At 41.5% G+C, this 26,453-nt stretch overlaps 2 protein-coding genes across 16 annotated transcripts in view; one reads left to right on the top strand and one right to left on the bottom strand.

Annotated features, from left to right (window-relative positions):
• DPY19L1 (dpy-19 like 1) overlaps positions 1–26,453 on the top strand; it is a 282,848-nt gene that overhangs the window by 204,835 nt on the left and 51,560 nt on the right. For 12 of the 15 annotated variants that reach the window (XM_021079309.1, XM_021079319.1, XM_021079314.1 and 9 more), the window contains 8 exons: positions 297–439; positions 8,140–8,361; positions 8,659–8,770; positions 10,433–10,514; positions 15,683–15,838; positions 22,650–22,753; positions 23,547–23,679; positions 25,276–25,482. The gene's annotated coding sequence lies outside the window, so the exon portion shown is untranslated. Of the gene's footprint in view, positions 1–296; positions 440–8,139; positions 8,362–8,658; positions 8,771–10,432; positions 10,515–15,682; positions 15,839–21,414; positions 21,582–22,649; positions 22,754–23,546; positions 23,680–25,275; positions 25,483–26,453 lie in introns of all 15 variants that reach the window. The other 3 variants (XM_021079315.1, XM_021079323.1, XM_021079320.1) reach the window with 3 other exon arrangements.
• Positions 1–26,453, bottom strand: part of NPSR1 (neuropeptide S receptor 1) — a 270,293-nt gene that overhangs the window by 63,679 nt on the left and 180,161 nt on the right.

Genomic DNA, 26,453 nt, shown 5'->3' on the forward strand with positions numbered 1-26,453 from the left:
AGATATAAATGGGAAATTTATTGGCTGTAGACGATATGTAAAATCATGGTGCTGTGTGAGATTATCAAGGAAGTGAGTGTGGCTAGAGAAGAGTAAATGTCTGTGGACCAAGTTCTGGGACACCCAACACTAAGAGATCAAGGAGAAGATGAGGAACAACAACAACAAAAAAGATACAGGGAAGAAGATACCAATGGGTGGGAGAAAAACTAGGAGAGTATGATATTCTAGAAGACAAGTTTGGAAAGTTTTTCAGAGAGAATAATGTGATCAACTGTGTCAAATTCTGCTGACAGGTCAGTCAAGATGGTTGAGAACTGAATATTGGTTATGTTTACCCAAACTATGGAAACTAAAGAAAAGTAGAAAGTTGGAAGAGAAGAAGGACTATATGTTGTATCATCACCAAAAACAATAGTTATTGCGTTCATTTTTCTAGGTAAGTCTTTACCTTTTTATATTGCTGGAGTTTGTTGTGCACACATCATTTTCTACCTTGCTTTTCATTTACTTTAGGAGATTTTTACTATATTATTACACATTTATTACTAACCTTATTTTTAATAGTACATTATATTCTTTGAGGGGATGTAGCATATGTTCTTTAATTGTACTTTCAATGTTGGACATTTACGCTTTGTTTACAATTTTCTATTATAAATAGTTCTGCAAAATTTATTTGCAAAAAGCTTTATCAGCAGTTTTATATGACTTCCTCAGGGTGAATTATTGAAACCTTAACTGCTATTTCAAGGAAACAAATGTATTTAAAGCTCTGTTTTAGGCTTTTGGAAATGAACTCATTAAGCATTACTTTTCCCAAGTCCTATTCTGCTTTCTCTGGATCTTAAATTGAGAGTTGTCACTTTTCCAGCTCTTGGGTCCCAGCAATCACTTGGTTTATCTTTTGGAAGAAAGAAGGAAGGCTAGCATGGGGTTTGTAGGGACCATGTGTAGGGGACCCAAATATATATTCATTTGTTCTCTCACTCATTTATCCAAGTCAGCAAAAAAGAGGATAGGAACAGGGAGGGCTCTGGGATAAGAAACAAGAGGGATGAGCTGCCATGGATGGCACAACAAGTTGGTCTTCATTTTAGCTTTGACCTCCAGGGCAGTCTTTCATCTGAAACTTCCAGTGCCTTCCCATGAAGCAGGATTGTCTCTGCCCCCACACATGGCTGTGTGCAGAGGCTGGGGAGGGAACACAGTAAACTGTGGACTATTCCTGTGAATCACTCAACCCTGGTGAGGCTTGGGAAAATGGAAAATCAGAAACTCATTATCTGTGGGGTTTTGCTTAACCTATATATATTTCTTCTGATGACAGCTGCTCAATTATGTTTCCCTAAGCGGCTCTTAAACCACATGATTTAGGCAGTGTTGACTCCATGCCCCCTACCTAGTGTGGACTCATGACTCAATCAGAGTTGTCTACCCCATGGCCATGGTGACCAGTTACTAGCTTTAAGGATAATGTAAACCTGATACTGCAGGGGTTCCTTGTGAGGAGATCTTGCCTGAGAGAAACACATTCTCAGAGAAAAATACAACCATTCGATGAGAGATGAAGCAAGAGAAAAACAGGTAAGACCCGTAGGAGATGACAGAGAACATGTTTGCAGGTCAACATGGGCTTTTAAGAAGACTGAAATCTAAGAATTGAAATCTAAGTAAGTTCATAGCCATACACACTAATTTGCTGAGATGTACTGTCCTCCGAGTAGATGCTCCATCTCAGTCTTTACAAAAAGAAAGAAATCTAACCTCAGAGCAAAATCTTCATAATGAGATGTTGCTATTTCAATATCCAGATCTCCCTTGAGAACAGGCATCTATAGTCAAGCCAATTTTTGTCACTTTTGAAAGAATATGCTTTTCCTGACACTAGCAAAGAATTATTTTTCAAATTATATAAGCTTTCTTTGCTGATCACCACTCCAAGTCTGTAGGTTTATAAGGCAGGTTAGGTTTTGAAGAGATTACACATCATAGTGTTTTCAGACCTTGAAACATATTTGAGAAGTCCTCTGTATTTTCCATCTTGGAAACATGATCTTCCAAGTTGTCCAAGACTTACACCTTGAAGTTAGACACTTCATTTAAAAAATTTTTAAATTTATTTAAAAATTCAGGTATACTTATAATAGGTGAACAACATCATGATTCAAAATTTGTATACACTGCAAAATGACCAAAGGGTAGACAATTCTTGTTTCTCCATTTCTATCAGTCAATCTATCTCCTGAATTTTTTTTTTTTAAATATATCCACATCTATTGCCTTTGCTTGGTTCAGAGCAGCATTCTCAACTCTCATCTTATATCAGAATCATCTGGGGAACTTAAAAAAATAGTGCTGCTTGGAAGTCACTCCCAGAGATTCTGAGATATTTAACCTAGAATGGTATTCAGGAATCTAGTTTTCAAGGATCCCCAGATGACTCTAGTATCTAGGCAGGGTTGAGAATCACTGGATTTGAGATTGTTATCATCTTTTTAAGACTATGAAAATAGTCTCCTAAGTTGTCACCTTGACTTCTCCAGTCTCATTTCTTACCAATCTGTTTTCCACCAATCTGTCTGCTTATTTCCAGGGGAATCTTCTAGTGAAACTGTTTGGGAACCAGTCTGATTCCATCACTCCTGTGCTTGTGAGCCTTCCAACCCTAATTCCTATACATGGCTTGAAACTCAACCTCCTGGTCATTTTGCCACCTCCCAGCCCCTTAATGTCATCTTCCATGACTTCTCGCTCCCAGTTCATTCTATAGCAGTACCAAAGTAGTCTTCGATGTTCCTAAGAGAAATATCTCAAAACAATTGTGAAACTCCATTTTCTTGAATGTCACACAATTTCTTTCCATACAATGCAGTAAATTATTGCTGAGAAATTTGTGGCTTCCAATAATGCAGGACTGAGGTAATTTATTTACATATTTATTTAAAATTAAAAAGGTATATTTTATTTATTTAAAAAATTTAATGTATAGTTGATTTACAATGTTCTGTCAATTTCTGATGTACAGCAAAGTGACCCAGTCATATATATAATTTTGTCGTATTATCTTCCATCATGTAGGACTAAGGTAATTTAAATAGCAATTATAGTATACCTTTTCATGAAAATAATCTCCACGTAATGTTGCATTATATCACCCCAGTAAGACTAATTAAGAGTGACGGAAGATGTTAATTATTCCTATAGAATCCGCATTTGTACAGAGGTGTGATTTAGAAGGCTTCTCCTCACAAAGCCCTATTATCCAAATCCTGCAAAGAGAAAATATTTTTTAAATTTCCAACCAGTTTCATTTTTCAACATACGCTATTCGAAGCCTTAATGGTACTTCTGCTGTGCAAGTTTCCTGCAAAGAACAGACAGCTACCTTAAGTTAACCACCATTTTATCATTAATTTATTTTATCTCTAGTTAGTCAGACATTCGTTAAAAGTTTCACAAGTCACCTTTATCTCTTTCTAAATGTTGCACTTGTTATCATTCAAACTTTAACAGATAAATGAGTTAATGTTTCTCTTCTCTGTCATTTATTCAGAACTTCCCTTTTCTGCCCAAGAATTGTTAACCTCTTGCTCTTTATGGCCACCTAGTATTGGTGCTAAGCACAAAAAAGTAGTTTTGTGGCTACTTTTCACTAGATAGCAGCCTTATATTATAAGTAAGCATGTGTCTGCCATGACAAATACACAAAGAGATATCTAGCAGAGCTCGGCCCCCCTAGGTGTGTGGTTGACCTCAGGTGCAAGTGTAGTGATGTGTTCTGCACACTACCCTTCAAGCGTGGAGGGTAGTCCGGCCTCAGTGAAACTGAAAATCAATAAATGTCATGGCTCCTCTCGTAAGGAAACCAGAATAGTCCAAAAGAGAGCCTAAGATTCTGTCATGGATAAACAGAATAGTCCCAGAGCAACCCTGGGAATTCTCACTGAGTTGCCTGGATAATGAGCCAGTGGGGCCAGGGGGTTTCCGAGGTCAAGACATGGGGCTGCACCTGAACTCACCCCCACAAGTCTCAAGCTGGCAGCTGGCTTTCCTAGTTGCTTCCTGCTCTAAACAAGTGACCTGTACACCTTACTGCTCAGTGCTCAAATGGTCCTTTTTTTCTGCCACGCCCTTCCTCCCACTGATACACTTGCTCTGTGGCTCCATAAATGAGAAAGGTGAGCAACTGAGGAAGCTGGGCTCCTCCCTGGAAGGTACATTCCTGGCCTGTCCTGGCACTCCTGGAGCTAAGACATTAGAAAACTGTGCTCTTTTTACTAACCCTCTCTTTGCAAGTTTCATCAAAAACTCTGTCTTTTATCCACAACCAGCGAGGTGAACTCTGACTTGAGCCCTATTACCTGATAGACTTTTAGTGTCAGGTATGAATTCTGGAAACTGAGAATTCAGAGTGAACTATACCCCTCTCCTTTCACCTTTTGTTCTGCCCAGGATCCCTCCCTCTATGGGCCACCTGCTGGGACTTCAAGATCCATCTGCGCAGAATTAACCCTGTCCCCTGGCCCCCATCCAAAGCAGAGAAAAATCACCCTCTCCCCTGTGCTACTGAAAGTTGCAACAGACCCAGGCAGTTCTCAGTATTGGGACATTGTTTTCAATGATTAAGCCATCCTGGGAGTCAGGGGTTTACCCCAACTATTTATTTTTTATGTACAATTACTTTTTAATTGCATAAGTAATATGTATTGAAAAATTTAGAAGTATTAAAAAGTAAAATATGACCCAAGAGATGAACACTTTTCCGATTTTATTAAATAAAAATGGCCTGATGCACTACCAATTTCTTGAAACCTACATTCTTTTCTTGATGGGCAGACATGGTAGTTCATTGTTATTTTAATTTGCATTTATTCAGTTTGTGACAACACTATTTAAAATAGGCTTAGTGATGAATTACATTTCCGTTTTATGTCGTCCCTATCCACAGGTTTGTGTTTATTTTGCCATTAAGTATTTTTCTTTGCATTACAGATTTGTAGGAAGTCCTTATTGTTGAGTCTATCAACTCTATTTTTTTTTTCTTGGTCTTTTTAGGGCCACACTTGCAGCATATGGAGGCTCCTAGGCTGGGGGTCAAAGTGGAGCTGTAAGCCACTGGCCTATGCCACAGCCACAGCAACACCAAATCTGAGCTGTGTCTGCAAGCTACACCACAGCTCACAGCAATGCCGGCTCCTTTAACCCACTGAGCAAGGCCAGAGATTGAACCCACTTCCTCATGGATGCTAGCCTGGTTCGTTAGCACTGAACCATGATGGAAACTCCCAAGTCTACCCACTCTTTATCAGCAATGCAAGTACTACTTATATTGTAAAACTATTTTAATTAATTTATAATTTAATTTTAAAATTTTAACTTCATAATTTAGATTTTATGTTTTATATTTTTTTATTCAAATCTCTTAGTCTTTCTTAATTATTCTACCTTGATGTCACACCTAGAAAAAGCCTTACCCACCCTAGTTATTGCAATTTTTCCTAGAAGCAGTTTCATGTTTATGTTGGAATTTTAAACCTATTTTGATGCTTATCTTGGTACAGCTTCCTCCTTTCTTCCTTTCCTGTCGCCTTCCTCCAGCAGCTGTTCCTCGAGTGCTTGTTCGACTCAGACACTCAATTTTTTGGCACTGAGGAAACATCAACCTACAAAGATGACAGTTCCCGTCTATGTGGTGTTAACATTTGAATGAGAAAAACAGATGATAAACACAAAACCCAAATAATATAGATTATAATGTCACAGAGGGATGAGTGCTGTAACAAAATATCAAGCAGGGTATTGATATTGAATGGAGTGGGAATATGTTATGTAAATAAGCCAAAGCTGGTCTCTGTATCTTAGCTCCTTGGCTGCTTGTTTCTTCCCTTCAGGCCGAGATCTGTGAGCTCAAAAGCCCACAGCCACCAAACTCAAGCTTTTACGTCCGAGATTCTTGTTATGAACCAGCTAGTATCCATGAGGATGCGGGTTTACTCCCTGGCCTCTCTGACCTTGCTCAGTGGGTTAAGGATCTGGAGTTGCCACTAGCCATGGTTTAGGTCACAGATGCACCTTGGATCTGGCGTTGCTGTGGCTGTAGTGTAGGCTAGCAGCTGCACCTGCAGCTCTGATTCAACCCCTAGCCTGGCCAAATGTTGCAGGTGCGGCCCTAAAATTTTTTTCCATCCAATTATTTTAAATATACCCCCAACAAACAGATTTTTAGGTCACTGACAGTCTTCCTGCTTTGTATACCTAGAAAAACTGTGCCCAACATCTAACAGCTTAAGATCCAGAGAGGATGCTGTCAATTTTGGAGCTCCCCGATCTAGACTCCCTGCTGTGCTGCTGACCGATGTCACCAGATACAGGAACCCCTCTCTGATTCCACTCCCCGCTTCCCTTCCTTCCCTTCTGGACAGTGACTCTGCGCCACAGCTGATCGACTGTCTGCGGCTGTGAGGGACTTGCTCACCTGCAAACTTGTCAAATCAGCACCCAAATCAAGCTTATGTACGTCACTGGTGCCTCATGGTCACATCTTTTTCATTGATAAGCCCCCAAATCTCTCAAACCCTCTAAAGGGTGCTACTTTAAGTTAGGGAGATCAAAGAAGACCTCACCGTGCAGGGACCATTGAGCAGAGACCAGGCATAGCTTTGGGGGAGGACTTTAGGTCAGAGGGCCGGCAAGCACAGGGCTGCAGGCTGCACAGAGTTAAGCATGGGCAGGAAAGCAGGAGGCCAGTCTCCTGGAGCACATGTGCTGCCCTGTTTATTCAGCCACCTTTCCCCTCCCACTGCTCATTTCAAAAGCGTTTTCCTTATATCCTAAAGTCTTATGTGTATTTGATTTGTTTCTGGCCTTTCATTCTGTTCTCTCACTTTTGAATCTTAAGCCAACATGATCTTGTTTCAAGATGAGCAGTTACACTTATTGTTTTCCTTTTCACGAATTTCTTGGAAAATATCAAGAATATGTTTCCAGATGAGCTTTAAAATAATATTTGCTAGTTTTAAAATTAAAAATCCAATTGGAGTCTTCATCTGAATTACATGGAACTAAAATTATCATTGGAGTCTTTACAATGTCAGATCTTCTGGCCAGAAACATTGAATGGATTTTCAATGATTAAATTTTTAAAATGTCACTAAGCTAACTTCCATAATTTTCTTCATGTGAGTCGCTACATTTATTTTAAAGTATACTTATATGCATTTTTTGTTTTGGTTGCTATTGAAAATTCAATCTTTTTTTTATTCTGTTTTCTAATAGGTTATTGCTAATATATAGAAAACTTAATTGCTTTTATGTCTATTGGTTTTATAATCAGCCACTTTAATTAAATATCTTATTAGGACCAGTGGGTTTTCCAAACAACCTTATGTTTTTTTCCTTGGACAGACACATCAATTGCAAACTGATAATTTTACCCATTTTTTTCCCCACTTATACCTTTTACTCTGTTGTCTTCTTATTGAATGGCATTAGCTAACTTCATTAGAGAGTTTCCTTTCAAACTACAGAAACTTGGTATGTGGTCATGATTCTTCTACCAGAGAAGAATATTGGTCTATTTTTTCAAGAAGTTCAAATCTTGCAGAGTTAAGAGAGAGAGCTCTTCACTGAGAGTGGGGCATACTTTGATTCCTTTTTTCACAAGGAGATGGAAATTTCAGGACACAAAGAGGCAAACAGAGATCAGTCAATGGATTTGCTCCTCCTCTATCCCCTCTCAAGTGTAAGGTTAAGCATCCTCTAGAGACCACTGTGCTGCCACAACTCCCGGGCAGGTGGGGTGCTTGCATTGCCTGGACCCTGGGACTGACAAGTCTCCCTGGGAGAGGATGATGTGCTCAGAGGATCTTACTCAGAGCTGAGCCTCCAAGGGGAAAATAGGTGATGGTTCTTGCAAAGGGTAGGTGGGAGGGGTTAAGACACCCTGCTTGATTTCCTCAGGTCAGAAACTGTGGACACACTATGAAATCAAATCTTGTTTTCATTTTTCTCGTGCGTGGCAGAGGAGCAAGTTTCTCTATTCTCCCTGATAAGAATATAAAAAGCAAGCAAAAATGCTTTCTCAACAAAGAGACTGCAATGAAAAATTATACATATTCCCTCTGCTCCTCTTTGCAGCTTATCTGAGAAGAGGCTTGGAGAGTCTACAGTCAGTCACCACAGTCTTCCAGCCTATGGGCTTCCTGTGAGAAGATGGATGTAGTTGTCAAGGGCCTCAAGCCCAGCAGAAGGTTTTTTCCTGAGGGTCTTTTCACAACATGAAATGTAGAGCTGAGAGTATTTCTTCAGAGGTGATATCACGCTTGTTTGGATACTTGGAAGATTCCTAAAAAACCTTAGGTGAGCAACAAGAGTTGAGGAAGAATTTTCTCTGGTTCCATTTGGCCAGATCCAAGTCCAGTTATTCTGAGAGCCTAAGGCCAGAGCATTAGCTCCACCTAGAGCTTTTGAGCTTTATAAAAACTGGCTCTACCAACATGCACCCAGTCTTCCACTCCCCAGCCCAGCCTGGCCAGCCTTCAGCAAGCCTTCTTCATGCAGGTGGGCAGGTTGGGAGGAGGCCATGATCCAATGCTCTGTTGCCAGATCTGGTGCATTTCTTCCATAACTGATGCCCAGCATATCTCTTATTTCCAGCTCTTGGTTTTCTGGGGACTGGGATCGAGAGTGGATTCTTGATGATGAGTATCTCTTCCACTTACCACCAAGGCAATTTTTTGCTTTTTTTCCCACTGTTGCTCTGAATCTGGTAAGAAAGTCTCATTTTTTTTTCTACATCAATAGCACTCATTTCCTATCATCAGTATGGAGAGAGAGAGAGATTCTTCTTTTCCTGCTATATTTATATTGTTTCAATAGTAACGTTTTAGGGGAGAGCATTTAAACCCCCATAGGCTCAAAAAGCCAAAATGGAAGGTAGGTTCTTTATAGTGTGTTGGGGTGCTCCCAATCCACGCATTTATAAACATCTCTCAGTTCAAGACTCCATAAGAATAAAAATGATTTGTGAGAATGACTGACCCTATATTCACATAAGAACTATGTGCTATTTATTTAAGTCATGCATGCAGTCATCCACTCAGCCACTTGCTTTTTGTTCATGCACTGAGTCACTTAATAGTTGTATTGAGTATCTTAGTCGGCACTTGAATAAGGTATTGTGGTGGTGGATACACGAATCTGTACATGTGGGCAAACGGCATAGAGCTATGCAAACACATTTTTCTTATGTCAGTTTCCTGATTTTGATAACAGAATTATGCAAAATACATTGTGGACAAATTAGATTAAAGGACCTCACTCTACATTTCTCTATATCTTATTTTTGTATTTTGAATGTATTATTATTTCAAAATAAATTTTAAAAAAGCAAACACAATAAACATGATTCTCATCCTCTTGGAGATCATTGTTTACAAAAGCTGCACATGTTTAAAAATTAGCATCCACTTAAAAAAAAAAGACATTTAATTATTTTGGAGCAGTTTTAGGTTCACAACAAAATGGAGAGGAAGGTAGAGTTCCCATATACGCCCTGCCTCACCACATGCACAGCCCCCCAGTATCCACACCGGTGATGCACTTGTTACAATCAGTGAACCTACACTGACACAGCATCATCATCCAAAGTCCATAGTTTACATTAGGGTTCACTCTTGATGTTGATATTGTGCATTCTTTGTTTTGGTTTTGTTTTTCGTTTCTTTTTGGCTGCGCCCATGGCATGCAGAAATTCCTCGCCCAGAGATTGAACCTGTGCCACAGCAGTAACCAGAACTATAGCAGTGACAATGCCAGATCCTTAACCCACTGAACCACCAAGGAACTCCTATGGGTTTTGATAAGTGTATAATGACAGGTGTCTATCATTGTAATATCATACAGAATACACAATAGCCCTAAAAATCCTCTGCACTCTGTCTGTTCATCCTTACCTCTCTCCTAACCCTTGGAAACCACTGATCTTTTTACTATGTCCAGTTTAATTTTAGTACAGAATACTTTTATCTGCTCCAAGATGTCATATAATTGAATTCATACACTATATAGCCTTTTCAGATTGGCTTCTTTCACTTAGTAATATGCATTTAAGTTTCCTCTGTCTTTTTATAGCTTGATAGCCCACTTCTTTTTAGCACTGAGTAATGTGACACTGTATAGATGTGCCATAGTTTATTTATCCATTCACCTACTGAGGGACATTTTGGATGCTTTCAAATTTTGACAATTATGAATAAAGCTGTTATAAAAATTCACATGCAGGTTTTTGTGTAGACATAAATTTTCAGCTCCTTTGGGTAAATATTGAGGCATGCAATTGCTGGATTGTGTGGTAAGAGTATGTTTAGTTTTGTAAGAAACTGCCGCAACTGTCATCAAAAGTGGCTGTACCATTTTGTATTCCCACCAGCAATGAATCAGAATTCCTGTTATTCCACATCTTCACTAGCATTTGATGTTGTCTGTGATCTGGATTCTGGCCATTGTAATAGGTATGTAGCAGTATCTTATTGTTGTTTTAAGTTGCAGTTCCTTAATGACATATGTGGGGCATCTTTCCACATGCCTGTCTGCCATCTGTATATCTTCGTTGGCGAGGTGTCTATTCAGGTCTTTTGCACAATTTAAAAATAGAGTTGTTTGTTTTCTTACTCAAGTTTTAAGAGTTCTTTGTATGTTTTGGTTAACAGTGCTTTATTGGATGTGTCTTTTGAAAATATTTTCTTCTAGTCTGTGACTTGTCTTCTCATTCTCTTGACCTACTTCCTTTTTATTAACAAGCTGGTGACAACAATTATCTGGCAGAGTGCACTAAACGGTCTCTCCTCTGGGTATCGCCCACATTCTGGGACCCTGCTATTTTCTTGACGACATGGGCAGTTCTGTGTGAGGGATCTGATTGTGAGCACAGGCTCCGGGATGTGTTATCCTGGGCTTACCCTGGTTCCACTGTCCAGAGGTGTGCCGCCTAGCTAAATTACTTAGTCTCTTTCTCCTCAGTTCCCTCAGCTGCAGGTGAAGACCAAACCAACACCTATCCTAGGGTGGTTGCCAGGATAGAATGAACTAATTCCAGTACAGGATTTGGCACAGTTGATGGGACATAGTAAATTCTCCAAAAGTGTTCTTATGGATGTCATGACACATATTGTGATGTCCTGTTTTGGCTTTATTACTAAGTTTGTCTTAATTACTAAGTTTTTGTCTTAGAAGTATATTCTCTCTTTGGAATATGAGTGGTTTCAGGAATAGTTTTGAAAGTTGTATCTACTTTCACCAAGTCACTTTGGTGGCAGTTAGCAGTTTACTGTTCTGAGAGCTCTGTTCTTTGTGCTGAGAAAGGTTTTAGAGGTCCTCTCTCTTTTAGAGGTCCCTTCTCTTTTTCATTCCTTTTGAACATGGAATTTAAATGGATTATTAATGTAGGTAGTTTGATAACACATGATGTTTATTACCATTAAACATTTCTCTCATCTAACCCCACAGGCAACAGATACAGGGATTTATGTTTATTTCCGTCCAATAAAATGAGAACTTCACTGCATACTATATTATTATCTAACTTTTCATATAATATAATGATAATAATTACTTCCATTTATTGATGACTTACCTTAATAAGGACATGGTGCTAAGCACTTTGCATCTATGCATTATCTCATTAATTTACCCATGTTATTATCAAACCAACCTTAGTTCATTGACTTGCCACTTTCACCCAGCTGGTGACACAAAGAGCTGGGATTTGATTCTGGACACTGTGATGCCATTTTCCTAACCACCATGTGCGTACTGCCACCAATAATAACCAACCTGAGGTTCTCAAAACTTTCTTCCAGAACCACCTGGGTAAGAAAAACTTTGAAAGAGTGGTTTAGAAAAAAAATCTCGCTTTCTGGGTTCCCCCCACCCAGGAACCATTGGATTAGGCTGTTTGCTTCCTCTCCCTTTCTGAACACATCTTATCCCCACAAATGTTTTACACTTATCAGAAGAAAGAAATCTTCCAGATCTTGGGAGGAGAGAACAGATGTCAGGAAGTAAAGTTGTGTGGGCTTATTGGTAGAACTAAATGAGTTTATATCCAACTATGAACAAAGGCTGCCAAACTCTAAGGGAAAACTTATGTAATATGTTTTCTTTCTCTAGAGTTCTCAGGTTTATTTTTCTGAATCTGTTTCTGTGGCAATATGGCCACACTGTTTTAGAAATTTTCCTTTATGCTAGTTATGCCATTATCCCAGGTCTAGTCATGGAAGGTGATACAAAGTAAATCAACATTAATTTTCCTTTTGGAGAAACCAACCAGTCACTCAGGTTTGGATGACTCTGAGGGCAGAGGTCAAACTGAATGTTTAAAGGGCTTTTCTTGATAACAGCATATTCTTTAAAAAAAAAAAAAAAAAGCCTAACTCCTCAGTGTGGGAGGTAGATGGGTTTTGGCTCAACCAAATGGGTAAATTTCCTCTCTGATACCTGTAGAAATTGGGTTACCTTCTTTGTGTGGATTGTTGTAATGATAAAATGAGATACATTTCCAATAGGGCTTGGCAAACTAAGAAACACTCATTCTTTCATTGTGATTACCACTGATATAAATTATAACTAGTAAGAAATATTAAATATATCAAGTGAAAAAAGAAATGTTTTCGATAAAGAATTTCAATGAAGATTTGACAAGGAAGTCCCATTGACCTATTCCTACTTCAAATGTCTGCTCAAGATAGGTAATTACACACCACCCTATTTTGTGCCATTTAGAAATGTGTGCCTCCGTCATCCTGCATTTAAAAGGATGCTTTGTTCAAACCCTCAGGCACTAGGAGTCCTCAGGGAGAACCTGTCAGTGTGATGGATCTTCCTGTTGTGACAGGAGCTCCCATCTGCTGGATGGTATTTTGGAGCAGGTCCTTGGGGAAAGGACCCTTCAGTCCCAGTGAAGGTCACAGTGATTATTACTGGGCAAGCGGACATCTCTCTATTATTGTAAGTCACTAACGTCAAATGAAAATTTCCTAGAAATTCTAACTGTGCTGTGCTTGGCTGGTCCAGGACTCCCAGGAGTTCTCCATTCAGGTGTAAATGAGATGCTCAGCAGAGAATAACCCTTGGGCAGCCCATCTGGAGATTGCTATAGCCAGGATAGATGGATTCACTTTGACACGATGTGCTCAGAGGTTCCAGAGGGATTGGTGCTCTCCTCTCCCTTTGAAAATGCTAATACAACTTGGGAGAGTGTGTTTGCAATTTGGCTGGGAAAGGCCACTGCGAGACAGGTCAAGTGATGGGACTCATACTTCTGGCTGAAACGACCTTCCCTTCCTCTCCATCTGGCTGACCCTTATCTTTAAACTTTGAGGAGGCATGATTTCTTACTGCACTGTAATTATCTGCAGCCTCACTCCCACATCTAACCAATCTCCAGCCTTATCAGTTCTTGTCTTGAAATCACTCAAGTCTTCCCACTTTTGTCCATTCCACTGCCACTGTCAGGCTTTTGGCTGCCTTCATCTCTCCCTTGGTTTGCTTCAGTTACCTTGTCTCTTAGAATATTGGCCCTATAATCCTGTCTCTACCCTTGAAAATCTAATTATGTCACAGCCTTGTTTAAATCTCTTACATGCAGTTTGTAGAAGAGAAAGGCCAGATGAGCCAAACAACCCAGGATAAAACAGAAAATAATAAGCACAGAAAATCATGCCATCTAGATACAACAAGTATTAATATTTAACTGTAGAGATTTTAAGAGTTTGTTTTCTATTTACATGCATGTATTTTTTCCTAAGATAGAATTATACTATAAATACTGGGTTTTAACCTTTTCTTTGAAAAAAACAAAACAAAACAAAACATTGTAACCAGAAGAGAAACCACTTTGTGATCTAAGCCTGGCCACAATGCTTGCCCTTGATCAGGTCACAGTAATTAATAATCTTCAGGGAACAAAAGGATACAGAAACAAATGACTGTTACCAAGAAAGAGAGAAGTAACAATAGCAAAGATAGTATCTGGGCAGTAAAGACTCCCAGTTCTGTTTCACTGGTAAAGATTAGTGTGAAGCACTCAACCTCCAGATCAGCTGGAAGGAACTTGAGGGATGACAATGTTGACCTTTTCTGACCCATGTGATTTTGAAAAATCAACTCAAGTTTGGACTATTGTAGACAACCCAAGCCCCACCATGAATATGCATGTACCCTTAGCTTAAAACTCCCCCAGTTTTGCTGTTGGGGAGCCACTGCTTTGAGAAAGAACCCTGGTATTCTCAGTACTTGCTGCAGGTAATGATAAGTCCTTCCTTCTCCCCAGTTTTGGCTTGGTTCTATCTTTTGGCTCAACACCAAGAGATGAATCCCGTGTTAGGGTAACAATATCACAGCTTATTACCCTATAAATGGACATTATCTAAATTGTTCTACTTTATTTCATCATAAGTTACTGCTTATAGAACCAGTACCACCACCATTTTATTCTTATTCTATTTTTTTCATCTTATATACAACATAGTAAATTATATCCTTGTTTAGAAACCATTCATCTTTAAATAATTCCTTGAGAAATTCTCTACCAATAGAATTGTTAAGTGTATATATGTTTATATGTTTTTTTCTAGTATAATATTTGTTATATTATTTTCAGTTTACAACCACATGTACAATTTTTTAAAAAATTTTTTATTTTTTGCTTTTTAGGGCTGCATCTGCAGCATATGGAAGTTCCCAGGCTAGGGGTCAAATCAGAGCTGTAGCTGTTGGCCTATACCACAGCCACCACAACTCAGCATCTGAGTGGCCTCTGTGCCCTACACCACAGCTCACGGCAACACTGGATCCTTAACCCACTGAGGGAGGCCAGGGATCAAACCTGAATCCTGATGGATACCAGTCAGGTTTGTAACCTGCTGAGCCACAGCAGAAACTCCCCACGTGTACCAATTATTTATGATTATGTCTATTTTAATAATTTTAGGACTTCTGTACATGACTTCTTCAATTTTAGGGCTCTAATTCTTTCTACTACAACTGTCCACTGCTTGTGGAATACCTTTAAATATAGTTTTAATCTTTCAATACTAATGCCATGGTTTTTACACCACTGTGAAACTGAGCAGGACCCTGCAGGGCCCTCTTGGGTGCATAAAGCCCTCTTGTTTCACTTTTGTAGAAAAAAAACCTTTAATCTCCTAGGCTTTCCCTCAGTTCCAAGGAATAGACTGGAGCAGTTACTAATGAGGGAAATGAGGGAACACAGAAATAAAAGGAAAGCAATCAAGAAACAATAGTTCAGTGATAAAACCTAGTTCCTCCTCAAGGGATATACATAACAATCTGACACAGATCTTTGAGTTGTTGTGCAAGAACTAAGACTCCTCACTCAGATGGAGGATGGTGACTTTGTGCTGAGCACACACATGTAGACTCCAGACTGGTTGGAACCAGAAGGTTGATGATTAGGATTCTGAAACACCACCCTGTTACCTCACCACCAACCAATCAGAAGAAGGTCCGTGAGCTGATCATGCTCCTGAGATCCCCTCCCCTAACACTGCCTTTAGAAACTCTTGCCTAAAATCCATGCGGAGGTTGGGTCTTTTGAGCACAGGCTTCTCATTGGCCCTGCTTGGCTGTGCGATAAAGGCTGTACTTTCCTTCCCCTCAGGCCAGTGTCAGAAGATTTGAAACCATACACCTCAGACTGGGACTTGAACCCACTGTTTTTCTTTAAATTGAAATCACACACCTGGTCCAGGACTTACCGAAATTCAGGATTTTACATCTCAGCACAGAAGAAATTCATCAAGAGGCAAAGTAATAGGTAAGAAGTAGATTTATTGAGAGAGAGACAAAGTGTGGGCTGTCTCAGATGGTGAGAGGCCAGAGGAGAGAGGCCCTGAAGTATCAGGTGGTGAGTTTTTATGGGCTAGGTAATTTCATAGGCTAATAAGTGGGAAGATTATTCCAGCTATTTCTGGGAAGGGATGGGGATTTCCAGGAATTGGGCCACTGCCCACTTTTTGGCCTTTTATGATAGGCCTTAGAATTGTCATGACACCTGTGGGCATGTCATTCAGTTTGCTAATGTGTTACAATGAGCATATAATGAAACTTGAGGTCCACTGGAAGTCACATCATCCACCATCTTGGACCTAGTTGGTTCTAACCAGTTTTTGTCATATCCTCTAGCACTATGTCATTCTTTTTTTTTTTTTTTTTCTTTTTGTTTTTTAGGGCTGCACCTATGGCATATGGAAGTTCCCAGACTAGGGGTCAAATCAGAGATACGGCTGCCAGCCTATGCCACAGCCACAGCAACCAGGGATCTGATCTGCATCTGCAACCTACAGCACAACTCACAGCAACCCTGGATCCATAACCCACTGAGCAAGGCCAGGGATCAAACCCTCGTCCTCATGGATACTACTAGTTAGACTCATTATCTCTGAGCCACAATGGGAACTTTCTACTATGTCATTCTTTTCAGGGTTGTGCGCTGCCTTCTTCCCTCCTGTTTCAGATTGGCTTGTCTGTGAGGCAGGCAAGCCGAACCCAGTTTGGTTCAATAATGTCTGTGTACCTACCTGCATTTGTCATTTTGCTACCTTCATGCATGAAAGGTAACTTGGCAGCTTATTAAATCCCTAAAGCCGTAAACTCTCCCCTTAAAATGACAGTCTTCTTATGATGCCCTGATATTTGGTTTACTGTGGGTATTGTAAGTAAATAGTTTTGTTCTGCCTGAATTTTTGAGGACTTTTCCCTTGACCTTTATACTTGCAGTACCAGACACCTAAAATAAGTATGTGTTGAATGAATAAATAAAAACACTTTGCTAAGATGTGATTAAATGATGGTGGAGTGGAGTGGGGTGGGGTGGGTTGTCTTTCCAATGATTGGGCCTAAAAGCAGTGAGCTCCTGGAACCTACACACACAAGCCTCTTCTCCTTTCCCCCCTTTTCAAGCACAGGAAAGATATCTTCTGTTATAAGTTTGATTCTGTTTTTTCTCATTTATGCTTGTTTCTCTTCCAGGAACACTCTTTGCCGTCTTCCATTCTTAGTTCCTCTTACTTTGTTTTGACTTTCTTATCCTTTGCCTCGGCATTCTGGAAAGGCTTCTCAAACCCATCCTTCCAGTAATTGATGGGATTTTCTGCACCAGGTATTGGCCTTTTTTGGTTGCCACTGCCTCAGGTGTGGTTTTGGTGCCTACCTTTCCTCACAATGGTTCCTTTCTCGCCATCCTCTTCCTGCCTTTCTGCTTAAGACATTGTTCCTACTCACACCTTCTTACCTCTTTGCACGACACTAAAACATTTCCTTGCAATATTTTCTCGTCTAGTCATTGAAGTATATTTTTTAAGAGATGTCTTTTTCTTCAGAGCTTTCCAGATGTTATTTCTTTCTTCTTGGTATAATTTCTGCTTCTATAAATCTAAGTTATTTGATAGATTTCTTCTTCTTCTCAAAAAATAACCATATTCCTTTTCAGATTTGATGCTTAGAAGCAAATATGTTAAATGAAAATCTCTTGTTTCCGCTCTTGGTTCAGCATACGATAAACCAATAATAAACATGCTGATTGCATCGGGAGGCTAGGTCAACATGCACAAACAGCTCCAGGCCAACTCCAAGTTTCTGAAGGGTCTTTATTCAAAGGAAACCTCCCTCTCCTTCAATTGCCCAATTTTGGGGGACTCTTAATTATGATAGTCAGGTACATGCACAAACACACCCCCACATGCATAAACCAAACACCACACACATACACACACACACATACACCACATATATACACTTCATGCACACATACAGTCACTCAGCACATCACACACACACACGCACCACACCACACTCATACCACACATCACACATACCACAGGCTTACACATGCACACACACATATACTCCATGCACGCACCCTACACCCTGCACAGACCACCCACTCCCACCCACTCCCAACAGGGCACTCTTACCAAGACATGTCTCTCTACTCACACACCCATCTCCTCACTTGTAGGACTGTATACACACAGCATTATATCCTGAGTCCACTCCTACATACTGCGCATTTCCTGGGACTTATATTCTTTCTAGAAAGTAGTTAGTAGGGTAAAGCATCCATCCTCTGCTTGCCTTGTAGCCCAGCAGCATTTAAGGATGAGTTTCTCCCTGTCGATGGGCCAGAGCAGGCCACACACTGTGCCCCGTCTCAAAAATGTTGACAGTCTGTGTTGCGCATGGAACAGAGGGCTCCTTGGCTTGGTGTTTCTCAGTGCAGCTCCATTTGCTTTATAAGTAGCATCGATCCCTCTCTGATTCTGACTTTAGGTTGTCTCTCTGTGATGGTTTTCAATAGTAATGAGAGTTTTCATTTTTTCCCATATTTTTAAAGTGAGAAAATGGGACAGGTTGTATTGAGAGCTATTAGCCAGGCACAATCTTGAGCTAGAAGTCCATCTTGATTCTTTGCATAAGAGAAGAAAAACAATCAGTTTGTGATTTAGGAAGACATTCTGACAGCACTATGAGAATGCATTTGGAATCCTCATTGAAGAATCAGGTGTGAAATATATATTTATTTAGTAAGGTGCCAGCTGTATGAAAAACCCCTTTCTTATTTCCCATAATATTTCTGAAACTTCTTAACACTGCGTAGAGGCAGAATATCATCATTATCCAGAGACAATGTGTTATCACTTTTTTCTTAGGGCAGATCTTTTCTAGGTCACCTGCTGCTTCAACATAGCTCTGAACAATCTAGCATGCTAACCATCTGACTCCATTCTCCTAACTGAGCTGTGAGAGAGAAAATGGCTTTGCCGCAAATTATGCCAGGCGTCAGCATCTAAATAAAAGGAGAGGGAGAGACCTCCCTCCATCCCTCTACCTCCCAGGAGGGATGGGAGGGCATTTGCATACCCTGCAGATGTGCTCTGAGGGCCTTGCTCATCACTCTGGCCCTCTGACAACCATCCCATTTTCCACTCATTATATAAACCTCCCCCATGCAGTTATTAGATACTGAGTATTCACTCACTCCTGGCATGATCACCATGTGCCAGGGCTCTGGATAAACTTACAGAACAAATCCCCCTCTCTGCTCCCTGCTGACCCTAGACACCTTCTCTCCAGGCCAGCAGGAGCGGGAAAAGCGTGGGCTTCCAGGTCAACAAACCTGGATTGCAATTAGTCACTTTGTGTCTGCTGGGCCCTTTGTTGAGCAAGTAACTTCCCATCTGTAAAGAAGCGTAACTGTATCTCTGGATTGTGCAAGTCTGTGCATGTAGAATATGCATGTGAGTTAAATAAGAAATAAGGTCACATCTGCAAAGTGCCCCGACATTACCTCCATTTTGCAAATGAGGAAGTCTTAGAAGGATGTAATGACTTTCCCCAAGTGTGTGCGGCCCTGCAGTGGCACAGCCGGGTACTCAGCTGCTTCCCTTGTGGTTTCCAGACTCACAAACATGGAGGTTCAGCAAAGACACCTGCACCCATCCTCTTCCATCCTAATCCGTAATTACTCCACAAATTCCATACTCCTGGGGGTCTTCATCTTAAATCTAGGTATGTCCTTAATTACAAAAATGTGGCTTTGAAGCTTTTCTTGGACCTTCAAGACTTGCACCGTGGATTTAGAAGTCAAGGGATGGGTCGTTTCACAACATCCCAATCACGGAAAGCAGTCCTCTAAAACACAGGTCTTCAGGGGGTCAGGGGGGTCTGGGGATCCCTGGAGTCCCCTGAGACAGTTCCAGGAGGCTTTACAAGGTCAAAGCCCTTTTACAGCCGTGTTAAGATGTTATTTGCTTTTCACTGTCATTCCAGAGTTTTCCAGAGCCTATGTTACTTGCCTCTGGCTCTCTGACACCCACTGGTTATCCAACAATCCAACTCAGTTCTGACACTGACTCTAAGAGTTGGTATAGACATCATAGGTGAGGGGCTCAGTCCCACATGACTATCCACTTCCGACACCAGCCTCAAATGGGGTGCCCGGGTGACTGACTTCTATAGGGCTGACTGCAGATTTGGAAGTTCCCACAACCTGCCCTGCCCCCATTTGATAGTTCATCAGAACAACTCTCAAAACTCAAGAAGACGCTTTGCTCATGTTAACCAGTTTGTTACAGAGGATGCCACTGAGCAAGCAGAAGAGATGCACAGGGCGACGTGTGGGGGTGCACACCTGGCTTCCAGACCCTCCTCTGGATCTCTACTCCCCACCATTTTGTTGTGTTCACCAACCAGGAAGCTTTTCAAATCCTGGTGTTCAGGGGATTTTATGGCCATTTCATTATGCAGGCATTATTGGTTTAAGTCACCGGTCACTGGGGATTGAGTTCAGTCTCCAGCCCCTCCAGAAGGCAGGGAGTGGAGCCAAAAGTTCCAACCCTTTAGTCAGGGTTGGTTCCTCTGGGGACCAGCTCCCATCCTGAAGCTATCTGGGGGACCTCCAAGTGTCACCTCATGAGTATAAATGCAAGTACAGTTGAAAGGGGCTTTTCATGAATAACAGAAAATGCTTCTGTCATGCCTGTCACCCAGGAAATTCCAGGGGTTTTAGGAGATCTGCACCAGGGATGGGGCATAGATCAAATGTATGTATTTCCTACCATGCCACACATATAACATCATAGGGGACTGGTGAAGAAACAGTGCAATCTTTTTTTTTTTTTTTTTTGGTTTTGTTTTGGAAAAAATAATTACTTTTCATAATACATGTTATTTTTATTAACATTTTTATTATTGTTATTTAAAATAAATTAATAAAATATTTTAATTCATTAATTTTAATTTCCAAAGTGGTAATTCTAGAGATAAGTTAACCCACATAAACTAAATTTCTTTGGGAGCTGCAATATTATTATTTTTGCTTTGTACAGCCACACTTATGGCATATGGAAGTTCCCAGGCTAGGGGATGAATCAGAGCTGCAGCTCCAGCCTGTACCACAGCCACAGCAATGCCAGCACAATGTAGGTTGTACAATGCTGTGTGCAACCTACACCACAGCTGACAGCAACTCCAGATCCTTCACCCACTGAGTAAGGCCAGGGTTTGGACACACATCCTCATGGATACTAGTGGGGTTTATAACCTGCTGAGCCACAACAGGGACTCTGCAATATTATTTTAAAATGTGTAAACTAAAAAAAAAAATTAAAATAATTTTTCTAAAATATGACGCCAGAATAATTCTTAGCTGGATTTGATCATCTGTTGTTTATCCCTGTGATTATACTCTCCTGAAGGGCTGCAGTGGCACATCTGCAGGGCCAGGGGATCCCACATCCTTTAACTGAGTGGCAGGTAGGCCTTTGACAAGTTTGATGGTACTCAAAAGTTCCCCAGACAGGACGTGTCCAATAAAAATGCCTTTGATTCCAGAGCCCACACCTGCTGGACATGCACACTGATTACTTCTTATTGGCTGATGAATAGCTCTTCAGATGACACTTTAAAGATGATGCACTCTGGAGTTCCTGTCATGGCGCCGCGAAAACGAATCCGACTAGGAACTACGAGGTTGTGGGTTCGATCCCTGGCCTTGCTCGGTGGGTTAAGGATTCATCATTGCCGTGAGCTGTGGTATAGGTCACAGACATGGCTCAGATCTGGTGTTGCTGTGGCTTTGGCATAGGCTGGCAGCTGTAGCTCCAAGTGGACCCCTAGCCTGGGCAGCCCCATATGCCGATGGTGTGGCCCCCAAACACAAAAAACAAAACCAAAAAGCACTCTGCAATCCCAGGATTTGAAAGCAGTCTCTTCTTAGAGTGAGACTCCGAGGAACCCTGCAGGTCTCTGGGGGTTCATCTCGTTAGGGGACATGGCCCATTCCGAGCAGACTGCATCAGATGACCTCCACGAGGGCAGTCCCTCCCGTCCCCAGGGCTCTCATTTGGATCCTTTTCATCCTCTTATATATCCCCCTTGTCTAACCTGCTTTCAGAAAAGTAATCTGTGAGAAATTAATTTATACTGAGGTATATGTGATCAATAAGTCTTTCTATGTATCTTCTGCCTGGAATTTTTACATTTTGGCTAAACAACAGTGTCCTTCCTGCCTTATAGAATTTAAGACATTAGAATGTAAGTGGTAAAAATGTGAGAAGGGGGAGTTTTCTGGAATCCAAAAAAGGACACCAAGGAGAGAACTGTCTGGCCGCTCTTCCTCTAAGAGAGGCCCGCGTTCACAGAGCAGCTGCTGTAGGGCTCTGGGTAACCTGCCCCTGAACACCCCAGTCTAGGTGTGAAGCAGACAAGAACGGTAGCAAGTCAGAAATTTGGAGCCTGCAGAGATAGAGAAGGGAGTTAAGATCCTTAAGCTCGGATGCCCCATCCCAGAGCGGGACCCCACGGTGCAGTTGTGTTCCCGGGAATTGCTTGGCAGGTGTGGAGAGGGGAGAAAGGACCTGTCTTCGGCCTTCTGATGGGAAAATGGGGGAAAGGGAGCAGGTAGGATAACTATCCAGTACTTCAAAGGATCCTGGTTAAATCATGATTTCTAACATTTATTTAAGACTCAGGCATCAGACATAGGGCTTAGCACTTTTCTTCTTGATCCAATGTAATTCTTGTTCTGACCTTATGAAAAAGGAGTTACTTTCATCTCCATTTGACAGATGAGGAAATTGGAGCAGAAAGAAGTCACATAATCACCTTTCAGAAGAGTTAGGATTTGAACCAGAACTTGCTGCCGCTATATTCACTCTCCTACTCTTCTCAGGTAAGGCTTAGGCTAGGAAGAAGAGTTTTCCTGACAACATCATCTTCCAAGGTACCAGGTAATGTGCCTTGAGGGGTGTGATGTTTGGCACCATTTTACATGTTAATAAATACCATACATCAGCTTGTTTCCTCTATAGTGGCTGGAGGATGAAGCCTTTGCTAGAATCATTTTGTGGTTCAAGTAACAAGACTCACCATTGACAGAATTTAGAGCACAATCTTCACCTCAAGTATGTCCTCTGCTGAGTGGGCACCGAGGCATGTGTCACCCACTGGTAAACTGAGACCTGAACAGCTCAATCCTGAGCACAATTTATACCATGTCCTGGCACCTCAGCTCTGGAGGCACCCACATCATCACTCCTCCTCCAGGTTTTCTAGGCTCCCTCCTTTGAGTTCAACCAAGACCATCTCCCACATCCTGACTGGCTTCACTTGACTTTCTTCTCTTGGAGGCAGAGCCTAGGATTATTTCTGCCAACATCACTCCAAGCTGAACAACAAGCTCTGCCGCCCAGGTGCTGCCCCCCAGGCCTCCACCCTGGTCCTCCCATGTGGTGGTCCCAGCATCAGAGCTACAGAGATGAGCCTATTAGGTCTCTGGAGTAACAGAGTAGATGGGGCTTATGCTGCCTGTGGTAGCAGATGACTTCCAAATGCAGAGTGATTCAGGCTGCTTTGCTTTTGAAGACCCTGATGTGTCAACACAGCCTCCACACTCACTACTGAAAATGCAGGGACTGGCAAGGTAATCTTTTTTATTTTTTATTTTTATTTTTTTATTTTGGCAGGGTAATCTTAACGGGACTTTTTCATGGTTTCAGCCTGGAAGTGGCATAATCACTTCTGCTCACATTCCATGGGCTTGAACAAATTGCATGACCCCATCGAGAAGAGAAGAATTATTTCTGCCACACGTTTAAGGTAAGGCCACACAGATATTCTGTAAGGCTGACTGACAGTTCCTTGGTGGAGGGTCTAATGATATGATGGTTTTCTGACTTTCTTAAATGCCTCAGTGCATGAGCTACTTCATAATCCACCTGCACCTGAATGGCTGTCATAAAAGGTGATTTCTTTGGGAGAAGGACTTTCTGGACTCATATTTCCATGTGCTTATCCTGAGAGCCGTGCTGGCTTGGGATAGCATTGCCTTTACCGGCTTGAGCTTCTTAATTTCACTAAATCAGGTATTCTCTCTTTGCTGTCTTTCAAGCAGCCTGAATTATGGGGCCATCATATATCTCTGTTCCATTCTGAAGCATCACTGGGCAGCGAGGAACATGCCAGCCCTGACAGCCAGGCTCTTCACTCCTTTCTCACATGAGCTGTCCTCAATTAATCCTCCAAACAGGGGAAGCACGATGGTACTTGTCATCTGTGTTAATCTACGCACACATCTCCACTGTGAACTGTGCTATCCTGGGGCTTCTGTTCAGAGATCACTGCTGCTGGGCTGAGAGGGAGGTTTGTGGTCCTAGTAGTTTCCTACGAATATGCATGTGGTCTTGTGTCCTATGAACACACCCGTGGCACACCTTCATTTGTCTGGCCCCTGGTCTTTGTGGCACTCCTTGATGCACAGGTAAAGTCACTGGAGAGCCTGCCCACCCATCTAGCCCAGATCTGGCTCTGCTTTACTCCCGAGGCTACTTGGGAATGACCGACTGGGTCTGGAATGGGGAACCCTGTGAACTCGAACTTGGTCAGCCTTGGAGCTCACATCCCAGTTCTGCTCAGTGGCACCTACCTTCTCTCTGAGTTCATCTTCCAGGGGCCCTGTCACCTTTGTGAATTCTGAGGATGCGCTAATGCGTACAGTTCCTTCCATGGCACTAGTTTCATGATCACTTCTGAAGGCGCCATTGGGTTGTCTTATTTTCAATCCATGTTTCCATTTGGCTTTTACACCAAGATCCTATTTCCTAAGGTTCTCATATCTGGAGGGACCTGGAACAAAGCCTGGGACAGATGGCTGGCTTTCCAGCGGGTAGGAGATTTTCCATTTCCCAGTCACAGACCCTGCGGTCTCCCCAATTCCGGGCTTCACTCAGGGGGCCCAGTTCCGTGCTCTAGTCCTGCAGCCTTGACCTCCCACAGCAGTGTGAAAACGCAGCACCTCAATATCACATCTCAATACATTCGGCAGTGCATTCTGCAGGGCTTTCGTTCCCACGGTCTTCCTACCTAAGGATTTGCTCTTCATTTCTGGTGCCTGCAGATTTCACCTTCTGCCTTTGAGATGAATTATTAAATGTGTTTTTTCTTCTCGAAGTTTTATTTGGAAGGTGGGCTACAAAGGAGGGATTCCAGAAGCTGCTTCCTTTGACCTTTTAACCTCATTTCCTTATTTTCTCTCTAGACCCTCTTTGGGCATTTGCCCCTCTATCACACGACTCTGCCAGCAAAACCATGAACGTCTTCACTGTTTTAAAAGATGCAAATTCATTCAGGAAAGTGAAACTATGTCCTTGGTTTCTAGATAATTAGATTCACAGTTGTATTCTATTGTTCCACCAGGATGGCTCTGACAATTGAAATTCTGTTTGCTGTGGGCACCAGTGATGATACTTACTGATCAGGGAGACACCCTCTCTCTGCCTGTCTGATCTTCTGTTTAACAACCACCGAAGGGCTGTTTCCTTAAGATCACGCCCACCCGTAATCCACCTCCACGCAGACGACAGCTAATGGGGCCGGGCTGCCCACGTGGATCTCCCAGATAATGTAAGAGGGTTTTTTCCCCCCATTTATATTTTAGTAAAAATAGCAGATGGGGATTCAAGCTGTGATGTTTAGCAAGAGAATTAATTTACTAAAATGTGGCCCTTTGACAGAGGCTCAAATGAGTATAAGGCTATCATGGTAAGTGAATGGAGAAAAAAAAATTATAGAAGGAAGGAAACTGGAAACAGAATGGAGATGATTACATAAGTCCTTTGAGAAATGAATAAAGGACTCTCAGAAGTAATTTAGTCTCCCTTTTGTATCCACACGCTGCATTTCTGGCTTGTACACTTAAACATGTCTCTGATTCAGTTGTACCTCTGTTCAAGGACTTCAGTGATGACCCAGTGTCCCAATCTATTACTCTCCAACCCCCTAGAGTCAGTCCCCTGTCTCAGGGGCTTCTGCAATCTGGCCTCAACCTACCCCGACAATGATTCTTAACCTTAGGTGCATTTTTGAATCACTGGAAACCTTTGTAAATTGTGGGGGCCTTCTCACACACACAAAAATAGACCAACCATATAACTAACAAGCATGTTGATTGTGTTCTTGTACGTGTACTATTATACCCACCGGCCAGCTTCAATAATGGAGTTGAATTTGAAAAGATCATTTTGGCTACCGCATGAAAAAAGGACATAACAAAACAACCACCACAAAAGAAAAGAAAAGATGGCAACAACAAGGAAAATAGCGAAAAAGTAGATTGGAGAGGTTGGAGCCTTTCAAATGAGTATCTGCAGCCTCAGACAATGAATTAAATTAATATGACTTAAGTATATAGTGTGTTTTAGAACTCTGGTGGGTTCTGAAAGGGGAAAGGGAATGGACAAAAATACTACGAAACACAACATCAGCCTTGACCTCTGGTGGTTCACAGGACAGTAGGAGAAAGAACATAAACAAGTAGCTATAATATAAGGCATACTGAGCAAACTGAAGTGGCATAAAGAACTGCAAATCAGTTA

The sequence above is a fragment of the Sus scrofa genome, chromosome 18 (genome assembly GCF_000003025.6).
Source record: "Sus scrofa isolate TJ Tabasco breed Duroc chromosome 18, Sscrofa11.1, whole genome shotgun sequence".
NCBI lineage: Eukaryota > Metazoa > Chordata > Mammalia > Artiodactyla > Suidae > Sus > Sus scrofa.